At 46.2% G+C, this 15,647-nt stretch overlaps 7 non-coding genes across 7 annotated transcripts; all 7 read left to right on the top strand.

Moving 5' to 3' along the window:
• The first annotated feature begins 716 nt into the window (after positions 1–716).
• LOC130316622 (U2 spliceosomal RNA) lies at positions 717–907 on the top strand. The gene has a single exon (XR_008863916.1). It is a non-coding gene; the product is annotated as a U2 spliceosomal RNA (small nuclear RNA).
• A 2,087-nt stretch (positions 908–2,994) lies between these two features.
• Positions 2,995–3,185, top strand: LOC130316621 (U2 spliceosomal RNA). Its single transcript, XR_008863915.1, has one exon. It is a non-coding gene; the product is annotated as a U2 spliceosomal RNA (small nuclear RNA).
• A 2,091-nt stretch (positions 3,186–5,276) lies between these two features.
• Positions 5,277–5,467, top strand: LOC130316620 (U2 spliceosomal RNA). The gene has a single exon (XR_008863914.1). It is a non-coding gene; the product is annotated as a U2 spliceosomal RNA (small nuclear RNA).
• Positions 5,468–7,557: 2,090 nt separating this feature from the next.
• On the top strand, positions 7,558–7,748 carry LOC130316619 (U2 spliceosomal RNA). The gene has a single exon (XR_008863913.1). It is a non-coding gene; the product is annotated as a U2 spliceosomal RNA (small nuclear RNA).
• Positions 7,749–9,835: 2,087 nt separating this feature from the next.
• Positions 9,836–10,026, top strand: LOC130316618 (U2 spliceosomal RNA). Its single transcript, XR_008863912.1, has one exon. It is a non-coding gene; the product is annotated as a U2 spliceosomal RNA (small nuclear RNA).
• A 2,088-nt stretch (positions 10,027–12,114) lies between these two features.
• On the top strand, positions 12,115–12,305 carry LOC130316617 (U2 spliceosomal RNA). The gene has a single exon (XR_008863911.1). It is a non-coding gene; the product is annotated as a U2 spliceosomal RNA (small nuclear RNA).
• Positions 12,306–14,395: 2,090 nt separating this feature from the next.
• On the top strand, positions 14,396–14,586 carry LOC130316616 (U2 spliceosomal RNA). Its single transcript, XR_008863910.1, has one exon. It is a non-coding gene; the product is annotated as a U2 spliceosomal RNA (small nuclear RNA).
• The last annotated feature ends 1,061 nt before the right edge of the window (positions 14,587–15,647 follow it).

Genomic DNA, 15,647 nt, shown 5'->3' with positions numbered 1-15,647 from the left:
ACTATGGAGCTGTTTGGTGATGTCGTCTATTACGGCCTTCATAGAAGCAACAGGAGATTGTTGCATCCATCTTGAACCCTCAGAACTACAGTGCTATGATGTCACTCACTTCCACAGGCCTTGCAGAGTGTAAACAACAACAACCCAGCTTTGTTGTGTATGTAACCAAAGGGATTTGTGATGTCACCTAGAACCTTCACAGCAGCGACAGCTTTATGAGGAGCATCAGCACTGCTCTGCCTGAGCAGAACCATCACCGCCATAGGTTGTCAAATAACCCGGATTTAACCCACACAGGTAAGTCCAATGGGGTGCAGGCATGTCCTCTATGCTTACAGCTTCCCGTGGGTGTTGGTTTGATACCGTTTGGGGACAGCCAAGGAGGCATCTGCAGGCAACAAAGGTAGGTGTGTGCTTGTGTGTGTGTTTCCTATGCAGATCCTAAGCCCAGTGTCACATGCAAGTAGGAGGAGTAAGAAGGGTTCCTGGCAAATCCGGGTTATGGATTGCATTTAAAAAGGCCCCGTGGGAGTGCAATGGGCCCCTGTCTTGCTGCTTAGCAATAATGGTATGGGTTTAGGTTCTGCTGTGTGTACTGGTGGTTGACTGCCCCCCAGCCCAGAGTGTGCATGGAAAATTGTCTGGCAGCCTCCCTGACAGCAAGCAGTGATAGTGCCCATGAAGGGGACCTTGTTGGGCCCGCCCCTTTCACGGTTATCGCTTCTCGGCCTTTTGGCTAAGATCAAGTGTAGTATCTGTTCTTATCAGTTTAATATCTGATACGTCCCCTATCTGGGGACCATATATTAAATGGATTTTTGAGAACGGGGGCCGATTTCGAAGCTTGCTTCCGTCGCCCTATGCATTGACCCGATATGGCAGTATCTTCGGGTACAGTGCACCACCCCCTTACAGGGTTAAAAAGAAAGATTCCTACTTTCATTGCTACCTGCTTGCTGGCTAGCCAGCTAGCCAGCCCTGTGGGCCTTGCTGCTGCTGCAGCCAAAAAACAAAAGGTGGTGCTGCTGCTGCTTCTGCTGCTTCTGCTTCTGCTTGTGTCTGGCCCCTGTTGGAGCGTCCAGGCACAGGACTTCTGCTGCTGCTGACTAAATGGCCTCCTTAATTGGATCATTTGAGTAGCCAGCACACCTGTGCAGGTAGGGCATGACATGATAGGCAGCTGCCTTGATAGCGGGTGGGTGCTGAATGTTCCTAATTGACAAAATAAGATTAATGCTTATGAAGAAATATAAAATCTCATCCCTTCCCCAATATCGCGCCACACCCCTACCCCTTAATTCCCTGGTTGAACGTGATGGACATATGTCTTTTTTCGACCGTACTAACTATGTAACTATGTAACATAACATGGGGGGGGGGGGTCTCCTGGCTGTTCACACAGGTGTGTCATTGCTGTACATTGACCATGCATTGCTTCTGTGGTATTGCAAAGGCAAAGACAAATGCTTCCAGCCATCCATTGCACTAATGGATTGGTCATCAGCTGGCTGTCTATGTCCCGCATCAATATAGACCAAAGTACAGAGGGTTAGGCTATGCTATTGTGCACCTACCTGATGCATCAGAAGGTGCGAGGCCCTTGCTAAATTCTGTGCACAGACTTTGAGATCTATGCTTTAGACTGTATCTAAACCTGCTCCAACATGGACTGACATTCTGGCCTACTTTCAGCCGATGCGACTTGTCTGTCGCTGAACAGTCGCTTTTTATGTATTCAGCACCTATGTATAATGTTGTAAAAATGCTCTAGAAGCTAAAGTCGCAGAAATGTCACACATATTTGGCCTGCAACTTTCTGTGCGACAAATTCAGACAGGAAAAATCAGTATAAATCCTTAGAAAATTATCCCCCAGTGTCTCCATCTGCTGGCGGTATTGAATAAGCATTGCTGCACTGATGGGGTATGCATTAGACAAAAAAAAAGAAGAAAAAGAAGAATAATACGCCCAGAAAAGAGGCGAAAAGGAGAAAAACGTAAAAAAACGTGAAAAAAAAGTAAGAGGAAGAGAAGGGAAAAAAAGGTGGAAATGGGTTTAAAAGTGATTTCGGCGGAGAAATATATATATATATATATATATATATATATATATATATATATATGCGCACACACACATATAGATATAAACGTATTCTCCGTTGAGATATTGCAGCCGCTGCTGTGTCCAGGCCCAGGAGCCTTAGCACTGTGCTGTGATGTCACTCAATACCACTGACATCACTAGGTGTAAACAACATCTCTCCTTTGCTGTGTATGTGACTATGGAGCTGTTTGGTGATGTCGTCTATTACGGCCTTCATAGAAGCAACAGGAGATTGTTGCATCCATCTTGAACCCTCAGAACTACAGTGCTATGATGTCACTCACTTCCACAGGCCTTGCAGAGTGTAAACAACAACAACCCAGCTTTGTTGTGTATGTAACCAAAGGGATTTGTGATGTCACCTAGAACCTTCACAGCAGCGACAGCTTTATGAGGAGCATCAGCACTGCTCTGCCTGAGCAGAACCATCACCGCCATAGGTTGTCAAATAACCCGGATTTAACCCACACAGGTAAGTCCAATGGGGTGCAGGCATGTCCTCTATGCTTACAGCTTCCCGTGGGTGTTGGTTTGATACCGTTTGGGGACAGCCAAGGAGGCATCTGCAGGCAACAAAGGTAGGTGTGTGCTTGTGTGTGTGTTTCCTATGCAGATCCTAAGCCCAGTGTCACATGCAAGTAGGAGGAGTAAGAAGGGTTCCTGGCAAATCCGGGTTATGGATTGCATTTAAAAAGGCCCCGTGGGAGTGCAATGGGCCCCTGTCTTGCTGCTTAGCAATAATGGTATGGGTTTAGGTTCTGCTGTGTGTACTGGTGGTTGACTGCCCCCCAGCCCAGAGTGTGCATGGAAAATTGTCTGGCAGCCTCCCTGACAGCAAGCAGTGATAGTGCCCATGAAGGGGACCTTGTTGGGCCCGCCCCTTTCACGGTTATCGCTTCTCGGCCTTTTGGCTAAGATCAAGTGTAGTATCTGTTCTTATCAGTTTAATATCTGATACGTCCCCTATCTGGGGACCATATATTAAATGGATTTTTGAGAACGGGGGCCGATTTCGAAGCTTGCTTCCGTCGCCCTATGCATTGACCCGATATGGCAGTATCTTCGGGTACAGTGCACCACCCCCTTACAGGGTTAAAAAGAAAGATTCCTACTTTCATTGCTACCTGCTTGCTGGCTAGCCAGCTAGCCAGCCCTGTGGGCCTTGCTGCTGCTGCAGCCAAAAAACAAAAGGTGGTGCTGCTGCTGCTTCTGCTGCTTCTGCTTCTGCTTGTGTCTGGCCCCTGTTGGAGCGTCCAGGCACAGGACTTCTGCTGCTGCTGACTTAATGGCCTCCTTAATTGGATCATTTGAGTAGCCAGCACACCTGTGCAGGTAGGGCATGACATGATAGGCAGCTGCCTTGATAGCGGGTGGGTGCTGAATGTTCCTAATTGACAAAATAAGATTAATGCTTATGAAGAAATATAAAATCTCATCCCTTCCCCAATATCGCGCCACACCCCTACCCCTTAATTCCCTGGTTGAACGTGATGGACATATGTCTTTTTTCGACCGTACTAACTATGTAACTATGTAACATAACATGGGGGGGGGGGGTCTCCTGGCTGTTCACACAGGTGTGTCATTGCTGTACATTGACCATGCATTGCTTCTGTGGTATTGCAAAGGCAAAGACAAATGCTTCCAGCCATCCATTGCACTAATGGATTGGTCATCAGCTGGCTGTCTATGTCCCGCATCAATATAGACCAAAGTACAGAGGGTTAGGCTATGCTATTGTGCACCTACCTGATGCATCAGAAGGTGCGAGGCCCTTGCTAAATTCTGTGCACAGACTTTGAGATCTATGCTTTAGACTGTATCTAAACCTGCTCCAACATGGACTGACATTCTGGCCTACTTTCAGCCGATGCGACTTGTCTGTCGCTGAACAGTCGCTTTTTATGTATTCAGCACCTATGTATAATGTTGTAAAAATGCTCTAGAAGCTAAAGTCGCAGAAATGTCACACATATTTGGCCTGCAACTTTCTGTGCGACAAATTCAGACAGGAAAAATCAGTATAAATCCTTAGAAAATTATCCCCCAGTGTCTCCATCTGCTGGCGGTATTGAATAAGCATTGCTGCACTGATGGGGTATGCATTAGACGAAAAAAAAGAAGAAAAAGAAGAATAATACGCCCAGAAAAGAGGCGAAATGGAGAAAAACGTAAAAAAACGTGAAAAAAAAGTAAGAGGAAGAGAAGGGAAAAAAAGGTGGAAATGGGTTTAAAAGTGATTTCGGCGGAGAAATATATATATATATATATATATATATATATATATATATATATATATATGCGCACACACACATATAGATATAAACGTATTCTCCGTTGAGATATTGCAGCCGCTGCTGTGTCCAGGCCCAGGAGCCTTAGCACTGTGCTGTGATGTCACTCAATACCACTGACATCACTAGGTGTAAACAACATCTCTCCTTTGCTGTGTATGTGACTATGGAGCTGTTTGGTGATGTCGTCTATTACGGCCTTCATAGAAGCAACAGGAGATTGTTGCATCCATCTTGAACCCTCAGAACTACAGTGCTATGATGTCACTCACTTCCACAGGCCTTGCAGAGTGTAAACAACAACAACCCAGCTTTGTTGTGTATGTAACCAAAGGGATTTGTGATGTCACCTAGAACCTTCACAGCAGCGACAGCTTTATGAGGAGCATCAGCACTGCTCTGCCTGAGCAGAACCATCACCGCCATAGGTTGTCAAATAACCCGGATTTAACCCACACAGGTAAGTCCAATGGGGTGCAGGCATGTCCTCTATGCTTACAGCTTCCCGTGGGTGTTGGTTTGATACCGTTTGGGGACAGCCAAGGAGGCATCTGCAGGCAACAAAGGTAGGTGTGTGCTTGTGTGTGTGTTTCCTATGCAGATCCTAAGCCCAGTGTCACATGCAAGTAGGAGGAGTAAGAAGGGTTCCTGGCAAATCCGGGTTATGGATTGCATTTAAAAAGGCCCCGTGGGAGTGCAATGGGCCCCTGTCTTGCTGCTTAGCAATAATGGTATGGGTTTAGGTTCTGCTGTGTGTACTGGTGGTTGACTGCCCCCCAGCCCAGAGTGTGCATGGAAAATTGTCTGGCAGCCTCCCTGACAGCAAGCAGTGATAGTGCCCATGAAGGGGACCTTGTTGGGCCCGCCCCTTTCACGGTTATCGCTTCTCGGCCTTTTGGCTAAGATCAAGTGTAGTATCTGTTCTTATCAGTTTAATATCTGATACGTCCCCTATCTGGGGACCATATATTAAATGGATTTTTGAGAACGGGGGCCGATTTCGAAGCTTGCTTCCGTCGCCCTATGCATTGACCCGATATGGCAGTATCTTCGGGTACAGTGCACCACCCCCTTACAGGGTTAAAAAGAAAGATTCCTACTTTCATTGCTACCTGCTTGCTGGCTAGCCAGCTAGCCAGCCCTGTGGGCCTTGCTGCTGCTGCAGCCAAAAAACAAAAGGTGGTGCTGCTGCTGCTTCTGCTGCTTCTGCTTCTGCTTGTGTCTGGCCCCTGTTGGAGCGTCCAGGCACAGGACTTCTGCTGCTGCTGACTAAATGGCCTCCTTAATTGGATCATTTGAGTAGCCAGCACACCTGTGCAGGTAGGGCATGACATGATAGGCAGCTGCCTTGATAGCGGGTGGGTGCTGAATGTTCCTAATTGACAAAATAAGATTAATGCTTATGAAGAAATATAAAATCTCATCCCTTCCCCAATATCGCGCCACACCCCTACCCCTTAATTCCCTGGTTGAACGTGATGGACATATGTCTTTTTTCGACCGTACTAACTATGTAACTATGTAACATAACATGGGGGGGGGGGGGTCTCCTGGCTGTTCACACAGGTGTGTCATTGCTGTACATTGACCATGCATTGCTTCTGTGGTATTGCAAAGGCAAAGACAAATGCTTCCAGCCATCCATTGCACTAATGGATTGGTCATCAGCTGGCTGTCTATGTCCCGCATCAATATAGACCAAAGTACAGAGGGTTAGGCTATGCTATTGTGCACCTACCTGATGCATCAGAAGGTGCGAGGCCCTTGCTAAATTCTGTGCACAGACTTTGAGATCTATGCTTTAGACTGTATCTAAACCTGCTCCAACATGGACTGACATTCTGGCCTACTTTCAGCCGATGCGACTTGTCTGTCGCTGAACAGTCGCTTTTTATGTATTCAGCACCTATGTATAATGTTGTAAAAATGCTCTAGAAGCTAAAGTCGCAGAAATGTCACACATATTTGGCCTGCAACTTTCTGTGCGACAAATTCAGACAGGAAAAATCAGTATAAATCCTTAGAAAATTATCCCCCAGTGTCTCCATCTGCTGGCGGTATTGAATAAGCATTGCTGCACTGATGGGGTATGCATTAGACGAAAAAAAAGAAGAAAAAGAAGAATAATACGCCCAGAAAAGAGGCGAAAAGGAGAAAAACGTAAAAAAACGTGAAAAAAAAGTAAGAGGAAGAGAAGGGAAAAAAAGGTGGAAATGGGTTTAAAAGTGATTTCGGCGGAGAAATATATATATATATATATATATATATATATATATATATATATATATGCGCACACACACATATAGATATAAACGTATTCTCCGTTGAGATATTGCAGCCGCTGCTGTGTCCAGGCCCAGGAGCCTTAGCACTGTGCTGTGATGTCACTCAATACCACTGACATCACTAGGTGTAAACAACATCTCTCCTTTGCTGTGTATGTGACTATGGAGCTGTTTGGTGATGTCGTCTATTACGGCCTTCATAGAAGCAACAGGAGATTGTTGCATCCATCTTGAACCCTCAGAACTACAGTGCTATGATGTCACTCACTTCCACAGGCCTTGCAGAGTGTAAACAACAACAACCCAGCTTTGTTGTGTATGTAACCAAAGGGATTTGTGATGTCACCTAGAACCTTCACAGCAGCGACAGCTTTATGAGGAGCATCAGCACTGCTCTGCCTGAGCAGAACCATCACCGCCATAGGTTGTCAAATAACCCGGATTTAACCCACACAGGTAAGTCCAATGGGGTGCAGGCATGTCCTCTATGCTTACAGCTTCCCGTGGGTGTTGGTTTGATACCGTTTGGGGACAGCCAAGGAGGCATCTGCAGGCAACAAAGGTAGGTGTGTGCTTGTGTGTGTGTTTCCTATGCAGATCCTAAGCCCAGTGTCACATGCAAGTAGGAGGAGTAAGAAGGGTTCCTGGCAAATCCGGGTTATGGATTGCATTTAAAAAGGCCCCGTGGGAGTGCAATGGGCCCCTGTCTTGCTGCTTAGCAATAATGGTATGGGTTTAGGTTCTGCTGTGTGTACTGGTGGTTGACTGCCCCCCAGCCCAGAGTGTGCATGGAAAATTGTCTGGCAGCCTCCCTGACAGCAAGCAGTGATAGTGCCCATGAAGGGGACCTTGTTGGGCCCGCCCCTTTCACGGTTATCGCTTCTCGGCCTTTTGGCTAAGATCAAGTGTAGTATCTGTTCTTATCAGTTTAATATCTGATACGTCCCCTATCTGGGGACCATATATTAAATGGATTTTTGAGAACGGGGGCCGATTTCGAAGCTTGCTTCCGTCGCCCTATGCATTGACCCGATATGGCAGTATCTTCGGGTACAGTGCACCACCCCCTTACAGGGTTAAAAAGAAAGATTCCTACTTTCATTGCTACCTGCTTGCTGGCTAGCCAGCTAGCCAGCCCTGTGGGCCTTGCTGCTGCTGCAGCCAAAAAACAAAAGGTGGTGCTGCTGCTGCTTCTGCTGCTTCTGCTTCTGCTTGTGTCTGGCCCCTGTTGGAGCGTCCAGGCACAGGACTTCTGCTGCTGCTGACTAAATGGCCTCCTTAATTGGATCATTTGAGTAGCCAGCACACCTGTGCAGGTAGGGCATGACATGATAGGCAGCTGCCTTGATAGCGGGTGGGTGCTGAATGTTCCTAATTGACAAAATAAGATTAATGCTTATGAAGAAATATAAAATCTCATCCCTTCCCCAATATCGCGCCACACCCCTACCCCTTAATTCCCTGGTTGAACGTTTTATATTTCTTCATAAGCATTAATCTTATTTTGTCAATTAGGAACATTCAGCACCCACCCGCTATCAAGGCAGCTGCCTATCATGTCATGCCCTAGCCTGCACATTGACCATGGCATTGCTTCTGTGGTATTGCAAAGGCAAAGACAAATGCTTCCAGCCATCCATTGCACTAATGGATTGGTCATCAGCTGGCTGTCTATGTCCCGCATCAATATAGACCAAAGTACAGAGGGTTAGGCTATGCTATTGTGCACCTACCTGATGCATCAGAAGGTGCGAGGCCCTTGCTAAATTCTGTGCACAGACTTTGAGATCTATGCTTTAGACTGTATCTAAACCTGCTCCAACATGGACTGACATTCTGGCCTACTTTCAGCCGATGCGACTTGTCTGTCGCTGAACAGTCGCTTTTTATGTATTCAGCACCTATGTATAATGTTGTAAAAATGCTCTAGAAGCTAAAGTCGCAGAAATGTCACACATATTTGGCCTGCAACTTTCTGTGCGACAAATTCAGACAGGAAAAATCAGTATAAATCCTTAGAAAATTATCCCCCAGTGTCTCCATCTGCTGGCGGTATTGAATAAGCATTGCTGCACTGATGGGGTATGCATTAGACGAAAAAAAAGAAGAAAAAGAAGAATAATACGCCCAGAAAAGAGGCGAAAAGGAGAAAAACGTAAAAAAACGTGAAAAAAAAGTAAGAGGAAGAGAAGGGAAAAAAAGGTGGAAATGGGTTTAAAAGTGATTTCGGCGGAGAAATATATATATATATATATATATATATATATATATATATATATATGCGCACACACACATATAGATATAAACGTATTCTCCGTTGAGATATTGCAGCCGCTGCTGTGTCCAGGCCCAGGAGCCTTAGCACTGTGCTGTGATGTCACTCAATACCACTGACATCACTAGGTGTAAACAACATCTCTCCTTTGCTGTGTATGTGACTATGGAGCTGTTTGGTGATGTCGTCTATTACGGCCTTCATAGAAGCAACAGGAGATTGTTGCATCCATCTTGAACCCTCAGAACTACAGTGCTATGATGTCACTCACTTCCACAGGCCTTGCAGAGTGTAAACAACAACAACCCAGCTTTGTTGTGTATGTAACCAAAGGGATTTGTGATGTCACCTAGAACCTTCACAGCAGCGACAGCTTTATGAGGAGCATCAGCACTGCTCTGCCTGAGCAGAACCATCACCGCCATAGGTTGTCAAATAACCCGGATTTAACCCACACAGGTAAGTCCAATGGGGTGCAGGCATGTCCTCTATGCTTACAGCTTCCCGTGGGTGTTGGTTTGATACCGTTTGGGGACAGCCAAGGAGGCATCTGCAGGCAACAAAGGTAGGTGTGTGCTTGTGTGTGTGTTTCCTATGCAGATCCTAAGCCCAGTGTCACATGCAAGTAGGAGGAGTAAGAAGGGTTCCTGGCAAATCCGGGTTATGGATTGCATTTAAAAAGGCCCCGTGGGAGTGCAATGGGCCCCTGTCTTGCTGCTTAGCAATAATGGTATGGGTTTAGGTTCTGCTGTGTGTACTGGTGGTTGACTGCCCCCCAGCCCAGAGTGTGCATGGAAAATTGTCTGGCAGCCTCCCTGACAGCAAGCAGTGATAGTGCCCATGAAGGGGACCTTGTTGGGCCCGCCCCTTTCACGGTTATCGCTTCTCGGCCTTTTGGCTAAGATCAAGTGTAGTATCTGTTCTTATCAGTTTAATATCTGATACGTCCCCTATCTGGGGACCATATATTAAATGGATTTTTGAGAACGGGGGCCGATTTCGAAGCTTGCTTCCGTCGCCCTATGCATTGACCCGATATGGCAGTATCTTCGGGTACAGTGCACCACCCCCTTACAGGGTTAAAAAGAAAGATTCCTACTTTCATTGCTACCTGCTTGCTGGCTAGCCAGCTAGCCAGCCCTGTGGGCCTTGCTGCTGCTGCAGCCAAAAAACAAAAGGTGGTGCTGCTGCTGCTTCTGCTGCTTCTGCTTCTGCTTGTGTCTGGCCCCTGTTGGAGCGTCCAGGCACAGGACTTCTGCTGCTGCTGACTAAATGGCCTCCTTAATTGGATCATTTGAGTAGCCAGCACACCTGTGCAGGTAGGGCATGACATGATAGGCAGCTGCCTTGATAGCGGGTGGGTGCTGAATGTTCCTAATTGACAAAATAAGATTAATGCTTATGAAGAAATATAAAATCTCATCCCTTCCCCAATATCGCGCCACACCCCTACCCCTTAATTCCCTGGTTGAACGTGATGGACATATGTCTTTTTTCGACCGTACTAACTATGTAACTATGTAACATAACATGGGGGGGGGGGGGTCTCCTGGCTGTTCACACAGGTGTGTCATTGCTGTACATTGACCATGCATTGCTTCTGTGGTATTGCAAAGGCAAAGACAAATGCTTCCAGCCATCCATTGCACTAATGGATTGGTCATCAGCTGGCTGTCTATGTCCCGCATCAATATAGACCAAAGTACAGAGGGTTAGGCTATGCTATTGTGCACCTACCTGATGCATCAGAAGGTGCGAGGCCCTTGCCTAAATTCTGTGCACAGACTTTGAGATCTATGCTTTAGACTGTATCTAAACCTGCTCCAACATGGACTGACATTCTGGCCTACTTTCAGCCGATGCGACTTGTCTGTCGCTGAACAGTCGCTTTTTATGTATTCAGCACCTATGTATAATGTTGTAAAAATGCTCTAGAAGCTAAAGTCGCAGAAATGTCACACATATTTGGCCTGCAACTTTCTGTGCGACAAATTCAGACAGGAAAAATCAGTATAAATCCTTAGAAAATTATCCCCCAGTGTCTCCATCTGCTGGCGGTATTGAATAAGCATTGCTGCACTGATGGGGTATGCATTAGACGAAAAAAAAGAAGAAAAAGAAGAATAATACGCCCAGAAAAGAGGCGAAAAGGAGAAAAACGTAAAAAAACGTGAAAAAAAAGTAAGAGGAAGAGAAGGGAAAAAAAGGTGGAAATGGGTTTAAAAGTGATTTCGGCGGAGAATATATATATATATATATATATATATATATATATATATATATATGCGCACACACACATATAGATATAAACGTATTCTCCGTTGAGATATTGCAGCCGCTGCTGTGTCCAGGCCCAGGAGCCTTAGCACTGTGCTGTGATGTCACTCAATACCACTGACATCACTAGGTGTAAACAACATCTCTCCTTTGCTGTGTATGTGACTATGGAGCTGTTTGGTGATGTCGTCTATTACGGCCTTCATAGAAGCAACAGGAGATTGTTGCATCCATCTTGAACCCTCAGAACTACAGTGCTATGATGTCACTCACTTCCACAGGCCTTGCAGAGTGTAAACAACAACAACCCAGCTTTGTTGTGTATGTAACCAAAGGGATTTGTGATGTCACCTAGAACCTTCACAGCAGCGACAGCTTTATGAGGAGCATCAGCACTGCTCTGCCTGAGCAGAACCATCACCGCCATAGGTTGTCAAATAACCCGGATTTAACCCACACAGGTAAGTCCAATGGGGTGCAGGCATGTCCTCTATGCTTACAGCTTCCCGTGGGTGTTGGTTTGATACCGTTTGGGGACAGCCAAGGAGGCATCTGCAGGCAACAAAGGTAGGTGTGTGCTTGTGTGTGTGTTTCCTATGCAGATCCTAAGCCCAGTGTCACATGCAAGTAGGAGGAGTAAGAAGGGTTCCTGGCAAATCCGGGTTATGGATTGCATTTAAAAAGGCCCCGTGGGAGTGCAATGGGCCCCTGTCTTGCTGCTTAGCAATAATGGTATGGGTTTAGGTTCTGCTGTGTGTACTGGTGGTTGACTGCCCCCCAGCCCAGAGTGTGCATGGAAAATTGTCTGGCAGCCTCCCTGACAGCAAGCAGTGATAGTGCCCATGAAGGGGACCTTGTTGGGCCCGCCCCTTTCACGGTTATCGCTTCTCGGCCTTTTGGCTAAGATCAAGTGTAGTATCTGTTCTTATCAGTTTAATATCTGATACGTCCCCTATCTGGGGACCATATATTAAATGGATTTTTGAGAACGGGGGCCGATTTCGAAGCTTGCTTCCGTCGCCCTATGCATTGACCCGATATGGCAGTATCTTCGGGTACAGTGCACCACCCCCTTACAGGGTTAAAAAGAAAGATTCCTACTTTCATTGCTACCTGCTTGCTGGCTAGCCAGCTAGCCAGCCCTGTGGGCCTTGCTGCTGCTGCAGCCAAAAAACAAAAGGTGGTGCTGCTGCTGCTTCTGCTGCTTCTGCTTCTGCTTGTGTCTGGCCCCTGTTGGAGCGTCCAGGCACAGGACTTCTGCTGCTGCTGACTAAATGGCCTCCTTAATTGGATCATTTGAGTAGCCAGCACACCTGTGCAGGTAGGGCATGACATGATAGGCAGCTGCCTTGATAGCGGGTGGGTGCTGAATGTTCCTAATTGACAAAATAAGATTAATGCTTATGAAGAAATATAAAATCTCATCCCTTCCCCAATATCGCGCCACACCCCTACCCCTTAATTCCCTGGTTGAACGTGATGGACATATGTCTTTTTTCGACCGTACTAACTATGTAACTATGTAACATAACATGGGGGGGGGGGGGTCTCCTGGCTGTTCACACAGGTGTGTCATTGCTGTACATTGACCATGCATTGCTTCTGTGGTATTGCAAAGGCAAAGACAAATGCTTCCAGCCATCCATTGCACTAATGGATTGGTCATCAGCTGGCTGTCTATGTCCCGCATCAATATAGACCAAAGTACAGAGGGTTAGGCTATGCTATTGTGCACCTACCTGATGCATCAGAAGGTGCGAGGCCCTTGCTAAATTCTGTGCACAGACTTTGAGATCTATGCTTTAGACTGTATCTAAACCTGCTCCAACATGGACTGACATTCTGGCCTACTTTCAGCCGATGCGACTTGTCTGTCGCTGAACAGTCGCTTTTTATGTATTCAGCACCTATGTATAATGTTGTAAAAATGCTCTAGAAGCTAAAGTCGCAGAAATGTCACACATATTTGGCCTGCAACTTTCTGTGCGACAAATTCAGACAGGAAAAATCAGTATAAATCCTTAGAAAATTATCCCCCAGTGTCTCCATCTGCTGGCGGTATTGAATAAGCATTGCTGCACTGATGGGGTATGCATTAGACGAAAAAAAAGAAGAAAAAGAAGAATAATACGCCCAGAAAAGAGGCGAAAAGGAGAAAAACGTAAAAAAACGTGAAAAAAAAGTAAGAGGAAGAGAAGGGAAAAAAAGGTGGAAATGGGTTTAAAAGTGATTTCGGCGGAGAAATATATATATATATATATATATATATATATATATATATATATATATGCGCACACACACATATAGATATAAACGTATTCTCCGTTGAGATATTGCAGCCGCTGCTGTGTCCAGGCCCAGGAGCCTTAGCACTGTGCTGTGATGTCACTCAATACCACTGACATCACTAGGTGTAAACAACATCTCTCCTTTGCTGTGTATGTGACTATGGAGCTGTTTGGTGATGTCGTCTATTACGGCCTTCATAGAAGCAACAGGAGATTGTTGCATCCATCTTGAACCCTCAGAACTACAGTGCTATGATGTCACTCACTTCCACAGGCCTTGCAGAGTGTAAACAACAACAACCCAGCTTTGTTGTGTATGTAACCAAAGGGATTTGTGATGTCACCTAGAACCTTCACAGCAGCGACAGCTTTATGAGGAGCATCAGCACTGCTCTGCCTGAGCAGAACCATCACCGCCATAGGTTGTCAAATAACCCGGATTTAACCCACACAGGTAAGTCCAATGGGGTGCAGGCATGTCCTCTATGCTTACAGCTTCCCGTGGGTGTTGGTTTGATACCGTTTGGGGACAGCCAAGGAGGCATCTGCAGGCAACAAAGGTAGGTGTGTGCTTGTGTGTGTGTTTCCTATGCAGATCCTAAGCCCAGTGTCACATGCAAGTAGGAGGAGTAAGAAGGGTTCCTGGCAAATCCGGGTTATGGATTGCATTTAAAAAGGCCCCGTGGGAGTGCAATGGGCCCCTGTCTTGCTGCTTAGCAATAATGGTATGGGTTTAGGTTCTGCTGTGTGTACTGGTGGTTGACTGCCCCCCAGCCCAGAGTGTGCATGGAAAATTGTCTGGCAGCCTCCCTGACAGCAAGCAGTGATAGTGCCCATGAAGGGGACCTTGTTGGGCCCGCCCCTTTCACGGTTATCGCTTCTCGGCCTTTTGGCTAAGATCAAGTGTAGTATCTGTTCTTATCAGTTTAATATCTGATACGTCCCCTATCTGGGGACCATATATTAAATGGATTTTTGAGAACGGGGGCCGATTTCGAAGCTTGCTTCCGTCGCCCTATGCATTGACCCGATATGGCAGTATCTTCGGGTACAGTGCACCACCCCCTTACAGGGTTAAAAAGAAAGATTCCTACTTTCATTGCTACCTGCTTGCTGGCTAGCCAGCTAGCCAGCCCTGTGGGCCTTGCTGCTGCTGCAGCCAAAAAACAAAAGGTGGTGCTGCTGCTGCTTCTGCTGCTTCTGCTTCTGCTTGTGTCTGGCCCCTGTTGGAGCGTCCAGGCACAGGACTTCTGCTGCTGCTGACTAAATGGCCTCCTTAATTGGATCATTTGAGTAGCCAGCACACCTGTGCAGGTAGGGCATGACATGATAGGCAGCTGCCTTGATAGCGGGTGGGTGCTGAATGTTCCTAATTGACAAAATAAGATTAATGCTTATGAAGAAATATAAAATCTCATCCCTTCCCCAATATCGCGCCACACCCCTACCCCTTAATTCCCTGGTTGAACGTGATGGACATATGTCTTTTTTCGACCGTACTAACTATGTAACTATGTAACATAACATGGGGGGGGGGGGTCTCCTGGCTGTTCACACAGGTGTGTCATTGCTGTACATTGACCATGCATTGCTTCTGTGGTATTGCAAAGGCAAAGACAAATGCTTCCAGCCATCCATTGCACTAATGGATTGGTCATCAGCTGGCTGTCTATGTCCCGCATCAATATAGACCAAAGTACAGAGGGTTAGGCTATGCTATTGTGCACCTACCTGATGCATCAGAAGGTGCGAGGCCCTTGCTAAATTCTGTGCACAGACTTTGAGATCTATGCTTTAGACTGTATCTAAACCTGCTCCAACATGGACTGACATTCTGGCCTACTTTCAGCCGATGCGACTTGTCTGTCGCTGAACAGTCGCTTTTTATGTATTCAGCACCTATGTATAATGTTGTAAAAATGCTCTAGAAGCTAAAGTCGCAGAAATGTCACACATATTTGGCCTGCAACTTTCTGTGCGACAAATTCAGACAGGAAAAATCAGTATAAATCCTTAGAAAATTATCCCCCAGTGTCTCCATCTGCTGGCGGTATTGAATAAGCATTGCTGCACTGATGGGGTATGCATTAGACGAAAAAAAAGAAGAAAAAGAAGAATAATACGC

Source organism: Hyla sarda, unplaced genomic scaffold (genome assembly GCF_029499605.1).
Source record: "Hyla sarda isolate aHylSar1 unplaced genomic scaffold, aHylSar1.hap1 scaffold_1941, whole genome shotgun sequence".
NCBI lineage: Eukaryota > Metazoa > Chordata > Amphibia > Anura > Hylidae > Hyla > Hyla sarda.
The sequence above is the reverse complement of the archived record's forward strand: the minus strand, read 5'-3'. Positions and strand labels throughout refer to the sequence as shown.